We start from the raw sequence: 17,115 nt of genomic DNA, 5'->3' as shown, positions 1-17,115 counted from the left end.
AACATATAGTCCTATTATTGTCAGGAGCCAGTGTAAAGCAAATTAAACTACATATTCATTAGATAAAAGATTTGGCAGCTGAATAAAACGTAAGTTAACGACTTTGGATATGGGAAAGGAGTATAACAATTTTCCCTTTTGATTCTATATGCTTTCATATGAAGCCTAAAAGTTTACCTATTAGTATATTTTACTTCATTTTTCTCAATAACTTTTATGAAAGGAAGCACCAAATTTAGGCAATACAATTTACCCTAAAATTTTGTAGTTTATTAGCATACTAAATATATAATTTTTAAGTCAGAAGTGATTTCTCCTTGTCCTAGATTATTATGTACTTGGTGTGCATTTATTACATTGTCTTTTGCAATATATGTGCATATATATTGTATATGTTTATGTATGTATATAATCACGTATGTATTTTTTTTTGTGTACATATCTACTTTGTCCTCCAACAGATTATAACTTTCTCAAGGATAGAGACCTAGGTTAGTGATTTTTGAGTGTCTAGTCAATGAATAAATAATACTGGCACAATGCCTTATGAAAAAAAGAGTTCAATAAACATTTTTAAATCAATGGGATTAGACTCTCCTGACCAAAAAATGTGGCAAAGATTTTTCAATTGAATTCAATTCAATTCAACAAGCATTCATTAAATACTTATTTTGTGTAATGCAGTGAGCTTGGCATTGGGGATACCAAGCAAAACCAAAACAATTTGCTTGCAAGGAGCTTGTATCCTATTGAAATGATACAATGGATTAGTAAATTCAAAATACAAAATGAATACAAACAAAATTCTTGGAAGCTGAGGGAAAACATTTACTATTCAATGACTTGAGGAAAGATTTGTCATTTGTGTCTTCATATGAAAGTAACCATTTTCCCCATTTATTTCATTTTCTCCTGGGGGTTGATCCCTTTAGAATCTGTGAGTTTATTGCATATGCAACACAAAAGAAACATATTATGGTGCTGCAGCTCTGCATCAAGGGAGAAAAAATCAGAACGCTTCACAATACTCCTTTATTTTTCTCTTTTGCATCGCTGTAAGGAAAGTGATAGAAGAGAAAAAAGGGAATAAATGTTAGGAAAGAACAAATTTATATTTATTAGCAAAAAAGAAGGCTATGCTTTGGAACAACTATATTGAGAAATCAAAGCTCAAATATTTTATTTCCATTTTGAAGATTATTCTCCTTTCTCATTCTGTCAGTGTACTTTTTAATTATTTGACAGCACTTTTTATATGTCAAGATTAAACTATATTGATGGTCATTTTCTCTTTATGAGATTGGATAAAATGTTTCATGGATCTTTTGATGGTACCTTCGTTTCTTTTTTAGGTGTATACCCTTGAGTAACCAAACTCATTTATTTATCTTTCTAGATGAAACTTCATGTAATATTATTATGGTTGTTCTTTGTAAGTTTATTTTGGTGTAAATATAAGTATGCAACTAAAAACACTGAACATATATTTTATTTTATTTTTTAAATCCTTATCTTCTCTCTTAGAATCAATACTGGGTATTGGTTATAAGGCAGAAGAGTGGTAAGGACTAGGTAATGGGGGTCAAGTGACTTGGCCAGGGTCACATAGATAGGAAGTGTCTGAGGCCAGATTTGAACCCAGGACCTCCCATCTTTGGACCTGTCCCTCAATTCACTGAACTACCCAGATGCCCCTGAACATATATTTTTAAGAAAAAGTGCTGTATGATATCTAAGAATTCCAAAGATCTCTGCTTCCTGTTTCTTATGTATTGAATTTCATGTAGCTAGAATAAGTCAAGAATCCTAGAATTCTATATTTGACAAAAAAGCGTTTCCTTGAAGCTTGTTTCAGGTTCCTTGTAGAATAAAATGGCATCAGTTGGTCTGTGTGTGTTTTGGGTTATTTCCTTTATCCTTTATGAAAGCACTGCTTTTAATACTTTGATGAATTTTAGATTTCATCAATGTAGGTACTGGCTCTCAAGAAAATTATCAATCATTCATGCCACATTCTGTGAGACTTTTGTCTAGTTTCTCCTGAGGTAAGAACAATTTTTATATTTAAAAATAAAGTTTTATTGTATTTAAAATATTAAACAATAACAAGAAAAAAAACAGTCTTAGTTCTCTAGATGAAGAAAAATGGACAGCAGGCCAGATATGGCCCATAAGCCACTTGCCAACCCTATATAGATATATACACAGATTCAAATTCATATGGTAAAGATTCCCTGCAATAGATGATGAAGTTTTTGGCCTTAACAATTTATTCCATTTCATATGTTGCCAAAAGCCAAATGTTTGAACATGTGATCTGCCAACTGGTATTTTTTGAACTCCAGAAGAGGGATGATGGCTATCTTTCTAAATCTGCAATATAATTGTGATATTTGGTGTTGGCCATATCCACAGTTCTTTTCATTAAGACTATAAGAGATAAATTCTAAATCGATTCAGTTAGAGGTATAATGGCATTTTTGTTTGTTTGTTTTTAAATTAGAATACTTGTTCTAATAGCAGGAAAACTGGGAGAACTCATAAGAGAAACAGATAATCCCTAGTCCACTCCTGTCTTATTTCCACTAAAATGTGTTTTAAAAATATTAAAGAATACATTTACTGAAAGTGATATTATTTCTTATAAATCTTTTTGGAGGACAATATCCCTATATGGTCTAGTGTCGCACTTCTGTGGTACAAACATTGAGGAGAACTCAACTCCTAGCCCAATGTGAAAAGTTTTGTTCTCTATAGGCATAAATATAATCCATTTCATAAATATATTTCAAAATCTGGAACCACTATAAGGGTGGACAATATTGTATGACATCCCATACAAACAAACCAAGAAGGGATTGAATATTATACTTAATTTTAATGTATTTATAATTTAAATAAAAAATGTTTAAACCCTTACCTTCCATCTTGGAATCAATACTATGTATAGGTTCCAAGGCAGAGGAGTGGTAAGGGCTAGGCAATGGGAGTTAAGTGACTTGCCCAGGGTCACACAGTTGGGAAGTGTCTGAGGTCAGATTTGAACCTAGGACCTCCCATCTCCAGGCCTTGCTTTCAATTCACTGAGCTACCCAGCTGCCCCTTTAAATAAAATTTAAAAGGATCTTAGAATTTGATGAAATTAAGGAGAGGTGTCTGCTCTGCAGTACAGATATTGTCTGGGCTCCACTGACAGCAGACAGCAATATGCATGGAAGACCGAGATGTGTTGGTTGTCAGGGGACATTACTAAGTCATAAGAACCACTCAAGTAGAATAAAATGCTTAAAGTGCTAACTGTCCACCCACACTATAAGATTCTGATTTCTGAACACCTGTAATTTTCTCATATATGATTTGTCTCTGACTTCTGTATTTTTAATTCAATCAATTTCCTTGATCATTTATTCAACTGTATGTGAATTCAACTGTAACTTCTTCCTTGTACCTAGATTTTCTAGGTTACAGTTTCTGGTTATTAGTTCTCCTTTTCTGAACTCTCCACCTGCTCCTTTCTACCTCACCCTAAAGGAGTAGTACCTACCACTTGATTAGAAAACTGTCTTTTCTTTCCCCATAACTACACCTTAACAAATCTTTCACAACCCAGTTGTATCCTTTCCAAATTTGGAAAGCAGTGATTCTATAAAATTCTACCAGCATCAAAGTCTTCATGAGAAATAATTGTTTTACTCTAGAAAACTAACATAAAACTAGCAATAGTTTTCAGATGAAGAAAATAAATTCTGATTATCACATATAACTGAAATGCTGAGAAAAGAGTCCTTTATATGTTCATTTTAATTTTTTCCTCACCCCCTAATATTATCAGAGAAAAGTAAGACTAAAAATAAAACTGTACCATTCATTGAGTGAGGGGGAAGGTTTCCTAATAGACTCCCATATGTTCAACTGGAATATATTTAGTGTCAAGAGAATGTAAGTCTACTATATCCAAAATATTGGGTGAATGAGAGTCATGCAGCCTGGTCCAAGGTAGGCTGGTTGGTTGTGATAGGTATGATTTGAGGTAATATCTGTGTCAGTAATATCATATGGTCATTGTGATATCTTTCTTTGGATATCTATGCTACTCTTTGCAAAGATGTCTTTTCAATCTTCTCTCTTAATTCTTTCACAAATATAATCACATTAGATGAATAAATTTCAAAGTATAGTTGTAAGCACTTGACACAAAGTTTCTTCATAACTGACTTGATCACAAGGTTTTATTAATATTGATATTTATACTTGGAAATGACTGGCTAATTTTTTTAATAGCTTAATGTGACAATGACTTTATTTTCCTGATATTTTTGTTCGGTTGTTATCTTTGCCTATTTTGCCATCACATTCTAGATACCATTCAAGGTTTGCTTCAGGCCTTTAATTCAAAAGCTTTTCTTTACTATTACAGCACATGATACTTTCCATCTCTGAATTTCCAAGAATCTCAGTTTTTATACTGCTTACTTGGTACATACCAATTTTCTTGAGTTAATTATCATCCTTTTTGTATTGATTCTTTCTCTGACAAATTATCAGCTCATGGAAAGAACAGAATAGTCATTCTTTTTTTATATGTAAGAAAACTGAAGCAGAGTTTGAGTAGCTCAGAGCTAATAACTACATTAGGCTAAATTTGAACTCAAGTAGTTCCCAGACTTGAAGTTCTGACCACTCTGCCATCGAGCTCCCTGTGATATCTAGATAGATTATCAATCTAAATTTATGAGAAATTTTACTGTGATAAATTATCACACAGTAAAAACTCTATTACTACATATTCTGGGCATTCAGAGTTGATAAGACAAAATGCTTGGCTGACTTAGTAAAAGATGTATCTTTAAGGAAGCTGAGGTTGGTGCTAAAAAAGTATTCTATGCTTTAAACAAGTATTGCCTACAGAATAGTATCTCATTAATATCCTCATTCTTGTGTAGAGATGATTCTAATTGTTTTAAGACAATGATGACTTCAAAGCATCACTCCTACCAGGCAATATCAAGCTAAAAATTGTTCATATGTCAGCCTAATTGCAGAGTATATTGCTTGGGGTTCAGCCTATCTAAATTTCTTCCCACTCTTTTTTAGAAGACCCTGCAACCAATTAAGAAAGGTTCAGGTTCAGAAAATACCCACAATAGAGATGAAAATGCAAAATGACCCTCAATCTTACATAGACCCTATCTATTTCCATACTGGCAGAAAGGGAGAAAAGGAGGTAAGTGATGTTAAGATCCACACAGTTTTCATGTTAGGTGGCTCAGTGGATTGAGAGTCAGACCTAGAGATGGGCGGTCCTGGGTTCAAATGTGACCTCAGATACTTCCTAGCTGTGTGACACTGGGCAAGTCATTTAACCCCCATTGTCTAGCCCTTATAGCTCTTCTGCCTTAGAACTAATGCACAGTATTGATTCTGACATGGAAGGTAAGAGTTTTTAAAAAATAAAAAAAATAATTAAAAGATTCACACAGTTTTCACATTAACCCATTTTTGGAGGAACTCAAAAGAATTTTCAAGCTACTTATTTCAAGTACAATGTTATCGTGGAATCAGATGATGAAATTTTATGAGCAGTATCACCTAACAAAACAGAAAACAAACCAAAAAATGGGGGAAAAATGAACCTACAGATAGTTTGGATTGAGATTCCAATGAGCCAGATAATCCCCAAAGCACGTGTATCATAGATGGCTCCAGAAGGAAGGCCCAGAATATATTATGTACCAAGGTTTTCCTGTGAGACTAACCTTAGTTGTCATTATGTACTTAACCTGAAAAACCTCTGCATAAAAATAATTTAAATATTATAAACAAAACCTTGTTTGCGCAATGGCACATCCTTTTTCAGACTTTAGAATATGTTAATAACGCTATCTGTTCTGTGGGAAGAAAGAAAAATCATAATATCCATTTCTGACTTGGCACTATCTAAGATCTGTTTCTAATAATATCACTTTCTTATTTGAATACCAAATTCATTTCATCCAATAAAACAATAATGTGGTGTGACTATTTTTTTAAACAAACACACCAGCATTTCCTCCACTGAAGTCTTAATCTAATACTTTCTTTTGAGGTAGGTGATCCTGAGCTATTAAAAGCCATCCCATTGACATGCAGGGTCTGATAGATCTAGATCTTATCAAATTAGAAAAACCTAGAATAGAGGTTGATGAAAGAATTTATGCTGATCAACTGAAAGTAATTACTGGGACATGGAAGGGCTCCAGCACCATGGAATGAGCTACCAGAAAATGAAGATTTGTGGCCAAAGCCTTTGGTATTGCTGTCATATTCATGAACTTGAATTCAATCAAAGAGTTTTTCATAACATTTTATATATATGTGTGTGTGTGTGTGTGTGTGTGTGTGTGTGTGTGTGTGTGTGTATAATTATCTATTTGTAATAGTAACTTCTCTGAACTTAGGAAATTATATAATTATGAAAAATATTGTGTTAGCCATTTTTGGAATTCTTTCAAAATTTCTTAACATCTTGCAGAACATAACGACTAATCTCATCATAAATTTAAAGAACCACGGATTTAGAGATCATTGGTTCAGGTCCTCTCACTTTAAAGGCAAGAAAAGAAGGCACAGAAAGTTTCTGTGATACAGCTAATCATATCTGAAGCCAAATATGAACCTTTGTCTTCCTTACTCCAAGCCCTTTGCCATACTAACTATTCTATGCTGCTATTTACCTTTGAGGTGCTTTGACTTTTTGAAAATAGTCAAAAGATGTTTACAGCCAAAGTATAGGGTATAAGATAGTTATCCAGCTGGGATATAGTTTCTGAGTTCAAGCCACACAGTATATTTTGACAAGTAAGCATATAATGAATTGTCAGAAATAATCATAAAGAAGCTAAATTATATCACCAGTAATGGGAAAGTTTTTCTTAAAAACATTATATGTAGCCTTATACAGGTGTTTCTCACATTGCAAACGACTATATTTAATAAATAGGTGCATTTTATGTACCCCAAATGAAATGCTTTTGTTGAGGAATTCTATAAATACATATGACAAACTTTTAAGATTAGACTAGTTACTCAAATAGATACTTCTTCTAAAACACCATTACCCAAAACGTATTACTCATTTTTCCATTACCCATTGTCACTTCTTTAGCAATATTTATTTTTGGTCCAAATTCCCTTCATTTAGTACATTTCAAATAATTGTATGCATTGACTAAAGATACAATGATATCATCATTTAAGTAAATTTTTTGGTTTTGTTATTCTGATTTATTTTGGGAATTTTTAACATACTATGAGTGGGTAAAAGTCTATAATAAGCTATTTTAAAATTATCATCCTTGATTCTTTTTTTCACAGTAACCATAACTACTAAGAAAACATTAGGAAATTGCTATTGGGCATGAGTCAAAACAAAAGAGAACTAGGAATTTTTAGGACAGGCAGATAATTATATTTTAGAAAGAGCCATAGAAAATCAATCCAGGCCTGTTAAAATATCATATAGATAATTATATATATATATATATGTTAAATTTCTTTTTAATATGTGTGTATTATATGAATTCTATGTTATATATATATATATATGTGTGTGTATATATTTCATCATGTGAATACATGAGAAAACAAAATGAACATAAGGTCTCCTTGCCAAATGGATGATGAAGATATGTTTGAATGGTTGGTGAAAATATGCACAAGATTACTAACAATTTTAAGGGTACTTCTTAACCCATTTAGAGCACTAATTACTCACTGCTCATGCAGATCCCATATGTGGTCTGGAAATATAGAGAAAGGCAGTCAGGCAACACCTTTCCAGTCCCAGAGGAGAAATACTTTTGGATGTTTCTTGCAAGAGTATCATGAGGAAATAGGGGTGGTGAGGACTTTTTGGGTTTCGACAAGTTTTCTGCTGCTCCTCTTAACCTACTCACAAGAAAAGCCACAGGCATGGAAGAATTGTCATGCCATAAACTGTCACTACAAAGTAATGGCTGGCATTTTATATGTAAATGAGTCTCTGGTGGAATAATATAATGAGGGTTTTCAATTGTATACCTCCCCTCCTACCCAGCACCCTTCAGTCTCTCTGATAAGAATAATTAGTTAAAAATTCTGAGAGCTGAGTAGAATGGATGTTCTCAAATAAATGAGGAGAAGAGCATGTCAGAAATGTGTTCCTTTTTTTCCCCTGGACATGAAGTTCTCATTAAGAAGTTTAAGTAGTCCAAACATGTCTGATCAAATCATTACAAATCATTGATAGAAGTAGGCAACACAAGTTCAGCAAGTCGTTCGAAAGTTTGCAAATCTAGTTCTTCTTGATGGCGATTCTCAACTTTACCTCCAAGTCTAGGTAAAGCATGTGTCGATTTTCTTTCTCTGTTGGTGAAATCATTCTTTCACTACATGGTATTCCCCTCTATTTCAGGACAAAAATGGCCACCACGTAGTTGAAGAAGCCACCCTCATTATTCTACTCTCCTCACAAGTGAAATTTATTTCCAGGGAAAATTTTTGCTTGTATTCAATACTCTGTAGAGGTTTATTTGTGAATATTTTACAATATCTGTCAGTTTGTTGGTATGACTTTGTATATCTGTTTTCATCTATATTCTCTGTCTGAGACTGAAATCAGCACTAGCAGTCAGTACCTAGGCAAAGGGATGCTTGATTGAGTAAGAGGTGACTAAAGGGATCTCTAAGGTCTCTTCAAACTGGCTAGATTAAATTGCAAAATGTTATCTCATCCAAAGAGGCATTGACATTTTTTTGGTGGTCATTGTGTAACAATAATCTGTGAAAAGAGAAATTGAAGGATTGTGTGTGTGTGTGTGTGTTTCCTTCTAGCATGGTAAGGAAATTTCCTCTATAATGATGACTTTATAATTGCAAGATCATGATTCATCATTAGAGCTGGAAGATACTTTGTCTAAAATATATAATGATCTAGTAGAGATTGCTTTGGCCTGTTAGTCATGAGAGCTAGGTTCAAGGTCTAGCTCTTTAATCTTGGACTCTTCATTAAAAATCAAGGCCTTAGTTTTTTCATCTATAAAACAAAGTAAATTAAAAAAAAAACTTTCTCCATACATTTACCATTAGGATCAAAAGAGATAATCTGTAAAATTCAATTCCTAGGTGTGAATTATTATTGTTTCACTATCTCATTTTATAGATGAAGAATATCATTGCTCTGACCTATAAGAAATCATATCTACTTTATCTCTACTTAAAATTTAACACACGATATATCAGGTGAATGTTGTATGACTGGAACTATATTAACTGCTATCTAGGACACAAAATAATATTTCAATACAATTCTCAACAAGCATTTCTTATATTTCAATGGTTTTGTGATCTCATCAATATGATTTATGGACTCTTTCAAATATTTCACTCATTCTCTCTCATCATGTGCAAATTCTGGCCACATCTTCAGATAAAATCTCCATAAAGGATGCACCCATTGCCACAGAGGCCTTCTTCCATGTCATTAAATGTGATACAGAATCTGTACCCAAGTGTCTGCTAGCTACTCCACATTAGCATGTGCAATGTACAATATTGTAAATGGATTTTTTTTTCTTTTTCAAAATCTATTGTATGTTCTTTTGGACAAACTTGGAATTTTATTGGCTTAGGAACTCCTTATGAGAAAATGTCCTTTGATATCTCCAATATCTTTGATACTTTAGAACTTAGAAAGTTTTCTGAAACATGGGAAGCTGAATGGCTGGCCCAGGGTCACACAGACACCATGTGTCAAAGGTGATATTTAAAACCATGTCTTCATGATTCTCGTGTCAGTTATTTACTATGCCAATCTACCTGTAAAATCATTTGTACATTACTCTATGAACATTAGGAAACTAGCTTTAAAACAGACCAGTCAGTGAAATGTTGGTCTCAGAACGAGGGAATTATACACCAAATTCCTACCTATCACACCAGTTGTATGACCTCAGATGGGTGACCTGATTAATCTGATCAATTAAAAATTAAGTTTCTTTTTTTGTCAAGTGGAGAAGACAACATCTAGAGAACTACCGTATAGGGTTATTTTGAGAATAAAATGCGACTAGTCATTTAAAGCATTTTGCTAACTATGTCAGTTATTATTCTAATATCTATGACTGATTTATTCAAGTCATAAAAAGGTATTAGCTTTCATGTCTAATGACATTCCCTAAACTAATCTGTTGACAAAGATAATAATAAATAACACAATAGAAAGGTTTGCCCATTTCTTTCATTCTTTCTGTTCTCAAATTTTGAGTAGATTGTTTTAATGTATTGAATCCATATTGTTTTTTTTAAAATTCTTGATGGCTTTTTATGCTATCTTAAATATATATTCAGCCCATGATCTCTAAATAGGAGAATCAAGGAACCTAAGCATACCGAGGTTTAGATAAACAATATAATTGTCAGCTGTATATATTAAAATGTGGTAGAAATAGGGCAGATTAGTAAAAAATGCATGACATTCCATTTGTATTAAATGGTTTTATAAACTCAGATGTTGCATGTCTTTGGCGAAATACTCATCATTTCTGATAAAATCAGTAAGGGTCAGGATATAAATCAGAGATAATGCTTTTGACCTATGCTTCACTGTCTTGAGAGGAGGGGAAATTCTAAACTATAATCTTTCTCCTAATGTTTCTAAAGATTTATGTTTCTACCAATATAACACATCCTGGTCCTGCTGTTCTTTAGCCAAGATAAATAGAACAAATGTTTCCAAATAAAGGGTTTTTCATGATTTCAATTATAGGTTGATTCTATGTTACACTCATATTTATTTCATCTTGGCCAACAAATGCCTCAGTAAAGGAGGTAAGGTCACTAGAACAGGCTTTAATTAGTTCTATTAAATTACCCCTCAAAAGCAAAGTACTCCTAAAAAATTCTTCTAACCTATTTCCATAAGGGTTGTTTATCAAACTAATATTTCCTTTAGGGAGTTTATTAGTTTTATTTTGTTTTGTTTCACTATGTGAAGGTTAGAATAAAAGAGTAAATTCTATATTTGCATTCTTACCTAACTTCTTTATTACAACAAATCCCACTAGCTGAATGGTGCATATTGTTGGGAAGAAATGCATCTTCCTTTTCTGTTTAAAAGATAATGTTAATAAGAGAATTATCCTTTAGAGGCAGATTATAATTTTTCTTGTAATAAATAGGCAATTCCTTAGGGGTACATTTTAATGGAGTGTTTTAATGCTGTTTTAAATTTACATAATGGACATTTAAGCTTAGTATTATGGTTTTGCAGTCACAATCAGTTTATTAACAAAATATACTCAAGAATAAGGTCAACATCATTATTTTCATTTTGTGGGCTATGAGAATGAGATAAAAAGAGGTTAAGTGATAGTCTTACAAGTACATGTGAATCTCCTTAAAATTCAGGTTTCTTCCTTGGATCCAAGGATGCTTCCTCAAAATAAGAGACTTGACTTAAATATCCAGAAATGAATCCATCCTGTGCACAACATTTGCTCAACTCTCATTAAAATATGTAAACTAAATAGTTATTTTATAGAAACTTGCTTTCCTTGGTCTGTGATAGGACTTGAAATATTCCCCCCTTCATTATTAAAACCTAAGCTGTAGTACAACCTGTAGATCATAACTTGTCAATCCCTACCAGGCACTACTATTCTTCTTAGATCCAGCATATTGTTTCAGTTACTCAAAACTTAAGCAAACACACTTCATTTACATTAGTAGAAATATAATATGGTTGATTCTGGCTCTACTCTCTTAAGGCTAGGTTTATTACATTTTCCTCTCCTCATGGTTCTCAAGCTCTGAGAGGGTTTGTGATTCTCTCTTTTTTAAATTATGTTCTTGCCCTTTAGCTGCAACTGGCTTTGTTCTCTCATCTTAGAAGCCCAGTGGCTAGCATCTCAGTTCCCTTTAACCACTTAACTTGAAGGAGCTCTTATAAATATTTACTTTACAATATAGCTAGAACAAAGAACAAGCATTTCCCCCTCAACACATCAAGGGCATGATCCCTCTATACATCCTGGAAGATGGAGAGAGAATTGGGCACAAAATAATAGAACCACTGAATGCACATACAAGTATTCTCAGAATGCTAAGATAAGGAACTGTTCTCTTTCACTAAGAGGAGTATCTATATCAGTGAAATTGCAGGATAGACAGATAGAAAGATGAAGATTTTTTTTAATCCTTATCCAAAATATGAGAAAAAAGTGGAAGGGGACAGAGTCAATAACTAGTTCCTATGGTCTTTCATCGGAAATTCTCCCTCCAAGTTGATCTTCATTAATTTCATGGTTTTTGGGGTATATTTTTCAAATAACAATCAATCGATAAGGATAACAGGAGAGAAATTGTCATGATTCTTTGCTCAAATAAATGTGTACCTGCTTTTTTTCTGCAACATCAGTTTGATTCTCTTTCTACTGATTCTCTCTTTGTATTTCTTTTTATAAAAACACTTCCCCTCTGTCTTAGAACCAATACTGTGTATTGCTGCTGAGGCAGAAAAGTGGTAAGGGCTAGGTAATGGGGGGCTAAGTGACTTGCCCAAGATCATATAATTAGGAAGTGTCTGGGTTCAAATTTGAACCCAGGATCTCACCTCTCTAGTCCTGTCTCTTAATCCATGGAACCAGCTAGGTGCTAACAATACTTTGTGCTTTTTTCTATTCAGACTATTTGCTTGTTGGAGAATAAATAAGGACTTCCCCTCACTGAAACAGGAGCATGTAAAACATGACCATAACAGATGAAGAAATGATGGAAAACACTAATAATTTGCGACTGGAGATGTGTTTAAATCACTTGAAAGGAAGATTCAATATATAGGGAGAAGAAAAACATTATAACTAAGAAATGAAAAACAATGCCTAACAGTCATATCACAATCTAGATGAAAGAAGCTGAAGAATAAATTGAAATGATTTCAATCTTATGGAAAAAAAGAGAGAGAAAGATAAAGACACTTTATTAAACACCACTAGAGAGATAGATAGTCTACAAATTAAGAAACACATTAAATATTATAGACAATAGGGTGCATTTATGGATGGCAATTTTTTCCATAAATAAGAACTCATTTCATCCTGGACATTATCCAAAGCAGGTAAAACAGGTAATTAAAAATATAATACATTATTTCTAACATGTGATATATCTTTCTAAATAGGCTATAACAAATGCAAAAAGATTTTTTATATTCCAAAATGTATTTACAACATTGTGATGAAAACACAAGCCTATAGAGAATCACCAACAGTGTCAGGTAATATGGGTACATAGAGACACTCAGTTCTTTTAGATTTATTGTACATTTCCAGTTTTCAAAATGAGAATGGAGGTAGGTAGTAGTAATTCAAGTGCAGTCAATGGAAGAGGGTCAGATGCTTAAACATGACAACCCCTCAGGTGATGTTACTAAAAATTAGACATATGTTCAGGCAGATTCCAGATGTTATTTTAAACCCTGTGAATCTACACTAAAAGTTTGTAATTTAAGCCAAATAACTTGCAACTAGTGACTAAGGTAGTCTTAAGTTCCTAATTTGTGAATCTCAATTATGATTAATCAGGGAAAAATGTAAATAAGTAAACAAACTCAAGTTGTTTCTTTATAAAGTCAATTTTGAAAGGTGCATTTCTCTTTGGGATTGGCCTTCGGGATGTATGGGTAGATGCTGGACTTTAATTCCTATCATTTGTGTCTGTATGTCTATCTTGGTCTTCATATGGAGCCTCCAAGGACATTACGTATATGTTTTAATAATAATAATAATTATTATATATATATATATCTTTTTGATATACCTTGCATTTCCTCTGCTTTACATACTTGGCCCTATTTAGCAGTTGATTGACATTACTTTAATTTTAATTCATATATTCCACAAATGTTGCTCCATAATACTTTGATCTTAGCATGACAAGACTAGAAAGATTCTTAAGAAGATATTTCAATTCATTTCTTCTTCCACTGCCTTTGGAAATACTTTATCTATAAACATTTAAGAAATCTGAATAGTCTGCTAAATATTTTTCTGGGAAAAATATACATAATCTCCTCCTTATACTTTTTAAAAATCTTTTGTTCTGTTTACATGATAATCCAAAAATATTTTGCATCTGTATAAAGTGAGTGTGTGTTGGTAAATGACCATATAATTTTCATTTGTTGTTATTGTTGAGTTGTTTCAGTCATATCTCACCTCATGACTACATTTGAGTTTTTCTTGGTAAAGACAGTAGAATGGTTTGCCTTCTCCTTCTCTAGATCATTTTAGAGATGAGGAAACTGAGGCAAAAAGAGTTATATGACTTGTCACATCTATAATGTCAGTAAAGCCAGATTTGAACTCAGAAAGATGAGTCTTCCTGATTCCAAACCCAGAACTCTAACCACTGGGTGACCTAGCTGTAAATATTTCTTTTGATAAACAATATCTTTACTGAAAGAAGATAAACTACTATGTTGGTACAAAACAACAGAATTGGTTATTGGTTAACAAATAGGAAAAGCTTCCTCATATTATCTCTTTGTTGAGGGAAAGTCAATTAAAATATTTAGTTTTTAAAATAAATTAGGAAAGAGATTTTAAGGGACATTTTGAATAAAAACAGTCCCCACAATTTCTCAGACTTCATTTTATAGTTCAGCCATTAGTATATCTTTTTTAAATTTATCTTTTGAAAAGCAAGATAAGATTATTTACTTATTTTTTCCATAGTTAACTATAATTGATATTTGTGGAAGAAATAAGGAAATTGAGGCTTTACAGCACAGCTTCTGTGGCCACTGATTCCACAGCTTAGCTGATGTGACATATTGTAAAGCATATGGAAGCTGGAAGCAACAACATTAATTAAGACACATAGGAGACAGGCATAGAGAAGAAAAATGGTGTGGCATGCCAGAGATTTGAGGTACCTTTTGATTCCCCTTGCCCTCCTGCAGGTCTGATTTGGGCCTTGACATAGCAGGACCAGCACAGTGATGGGAGGTTTCATTGCTGTGGGGAACAGGCATGACTTCCAGGCAGAGCAGGCTAAATATTCCTCTGGTGGGCAGTTTGGGCTTTCAGATATAAAGGTGGCAGCCCTCCTGTGGTAATGTGCAATTTGTTAGAAAGATGTTTCTGACTTTCTGAGTTCGTAGGTAGGACTAGGCCTGCATTCCTCACCCAGAAGAGAATGGATGGCAATTAAAACCTTCTTTTCTTGGGAGGATGCAAACAGTGGAATGATTTGCCTCTGGACACAGGTGTTGGGAGTCTATTAGTCAATTAGCATTTATTAAGAGCCTCTTATGTGAGAGGCATTGTGTTAAGTACAGTGAATACAAAGAAAAAGGGATAAAAATAGTCTCTGCTCTCAAGGACTTCTGAGTTTAATGGAAGAGACAATATGTAAATGTAACCTTGGCTTTCGTATATCAAGCAGATTTGTAAAAGATGCTACTTATTAATAGTAATTTTGCATTTCGAAGACTGGCTATGAAGAGGCTCATGTACCTAGGGAGAGAGCAAAACTATATAACAATGGACTGGGGGTGAATCTTCTAGCCCTGTGCTAGAAAGATCCCTATCTCCTATTTTGCTCCATTTCCCCCTCATGCAAGGCTAACAAAAGAATACCTGGTGATATAAGTCAGGGTCAGCCACAGATGTTTATGAAAAAACAACATCAAATCAGGCAAATATGTTCTTTTTTTTTTACTTTGGATACATGTACAGTTTAATTTGCAAACAGAATTTCCATAGCAAACTGTTTTTAACCAAATCATTTCTTCTAAAATGTTTATAGAAGGCCTTAAATTACATTATTACAAAAGAAAATAAAGAAAGTAGAAGATAACCAAAAAGACTAATGCAACATTAGATTCAAATCTATAGTTCCTGTAGCTACTTGAAACATGGTTTTAAAAACTAATCCCAACATATTTCAGTAGTGATAGAAAACTGTTAAAAGAAACTTGCCATATCATGCTTGATACAGAGTGGTAAGAAGATGTAAGAACCAGAAGGACACATGAAACATGACATTTTATCTCTTGTTTGCTTTACTAAGCTTGTAGTTTCACAATTCTTCACAAAGCCTTTTTCTACTTCAGATTCAAATTATTCTTTTGCATTCTTGAGCCACTCTACAAAATTTTTCATTTGCTCAAGAAAGATATTTTTCCTCTTTGCAACACATGCATCTTTATACCACTTCAAAATGAGCTCTTCACTCAGGACAAAGCACCACAGTTTAACCAAATTCTCAGTATAAAAGCTGTTAAGGATGGATGCATTAAGTGTCCCATTATCCAGAAGAACCTCAGTCAACATGGATGGTTTGTTCCTCTCAGACTCTGAAAAACCCTTTATGAATAGCAATAGCTTTTTAACTTCATCCTCAAATACCTTTTCAAAGTACTTATATCACCTGATTACCTTGTTTCAATACCTGTTCAAAGGCTGGCATGGTCTCCAGGTCTTCTTGTGCTGCACATACACAGATATCTGTATGCATCATGTCTTCTACCAGGGTTCCACCTGGACCAGCATGCCACCAGCCACCAGAACATCAAGGAATGTTTCTGTATATCAGCAATAATCAAGTTTTGCCCCAGAAGGATCAAGAATTTTGCTTCCAAATCAGTGCCAGTTTCAGTTAAATCTTGAATAATACAGTCCTGAAACTGAGTAAGGTCAAACCTCTCTTTGTCATCTCTTTTTCTAGTTTTAAAACACTGGTTTGATAGCATTGGCTTCTGCTGCTTTTGATTATTTATAAAAGACATCTGGATTTAAGGCAGAGAGAAAAAAGCTGGAAACCCCAAGGTGGTGGTAATGCCAAATATGTTCATTAACGGAATAAAATTTTAAAACACAAGTGAAGGGTAGGTGGGGTAGGATTAACTTTTGTTCTTTACACTAGCTGTCATTTCTTTGAACTCTGATGATACCTCTTACCAGTATGAATGCCTGTGTGAATCTGGAGTTTGGGAGAGAGATTAGGGTTGTACAGGTAGATTTAGGAAACATCAGCATAGAGATGATAATTGCACTCAAGGCAAATGAGAAAAATACCATAGAGCAAGAATAGAAG

General features: G+C 33.5%; 1 pseudogene; it reads right to left on the bottom strand.

Annotated features, from left to right (window-relative positions):
* Window positions 1-16,139: 16,139 nt before the first annotated feature.
* On the bottom strand, window positions 16,140-16,807 carry LOC100019769 (eIF5-mimic protein 2-like; annotated as a pseudogene).
* Between the last annotated feature and the right edge of the window lie 308 nt (window positions 16,808-17,115).

The sequence above is a fragment of the Monodelphis domestica genome, chromosome 3 (assembly GCF_027887165.1).
Source record: "Monodelphis domestica isolate mMonDom1 chromosome 3, mMonDom1.pri, whole genome shotgun sequence".
NCBI lineage: Eukaryota > Metazoa > Chordata > Mammalia > Didelphimorphia > Didelphidae > Monodelphis > Monodelphis domestica.
Note: the sequence above shows the minus strand (reverse complement) of the source record. Positions and strands in the feature narration are given on the sequence as shown.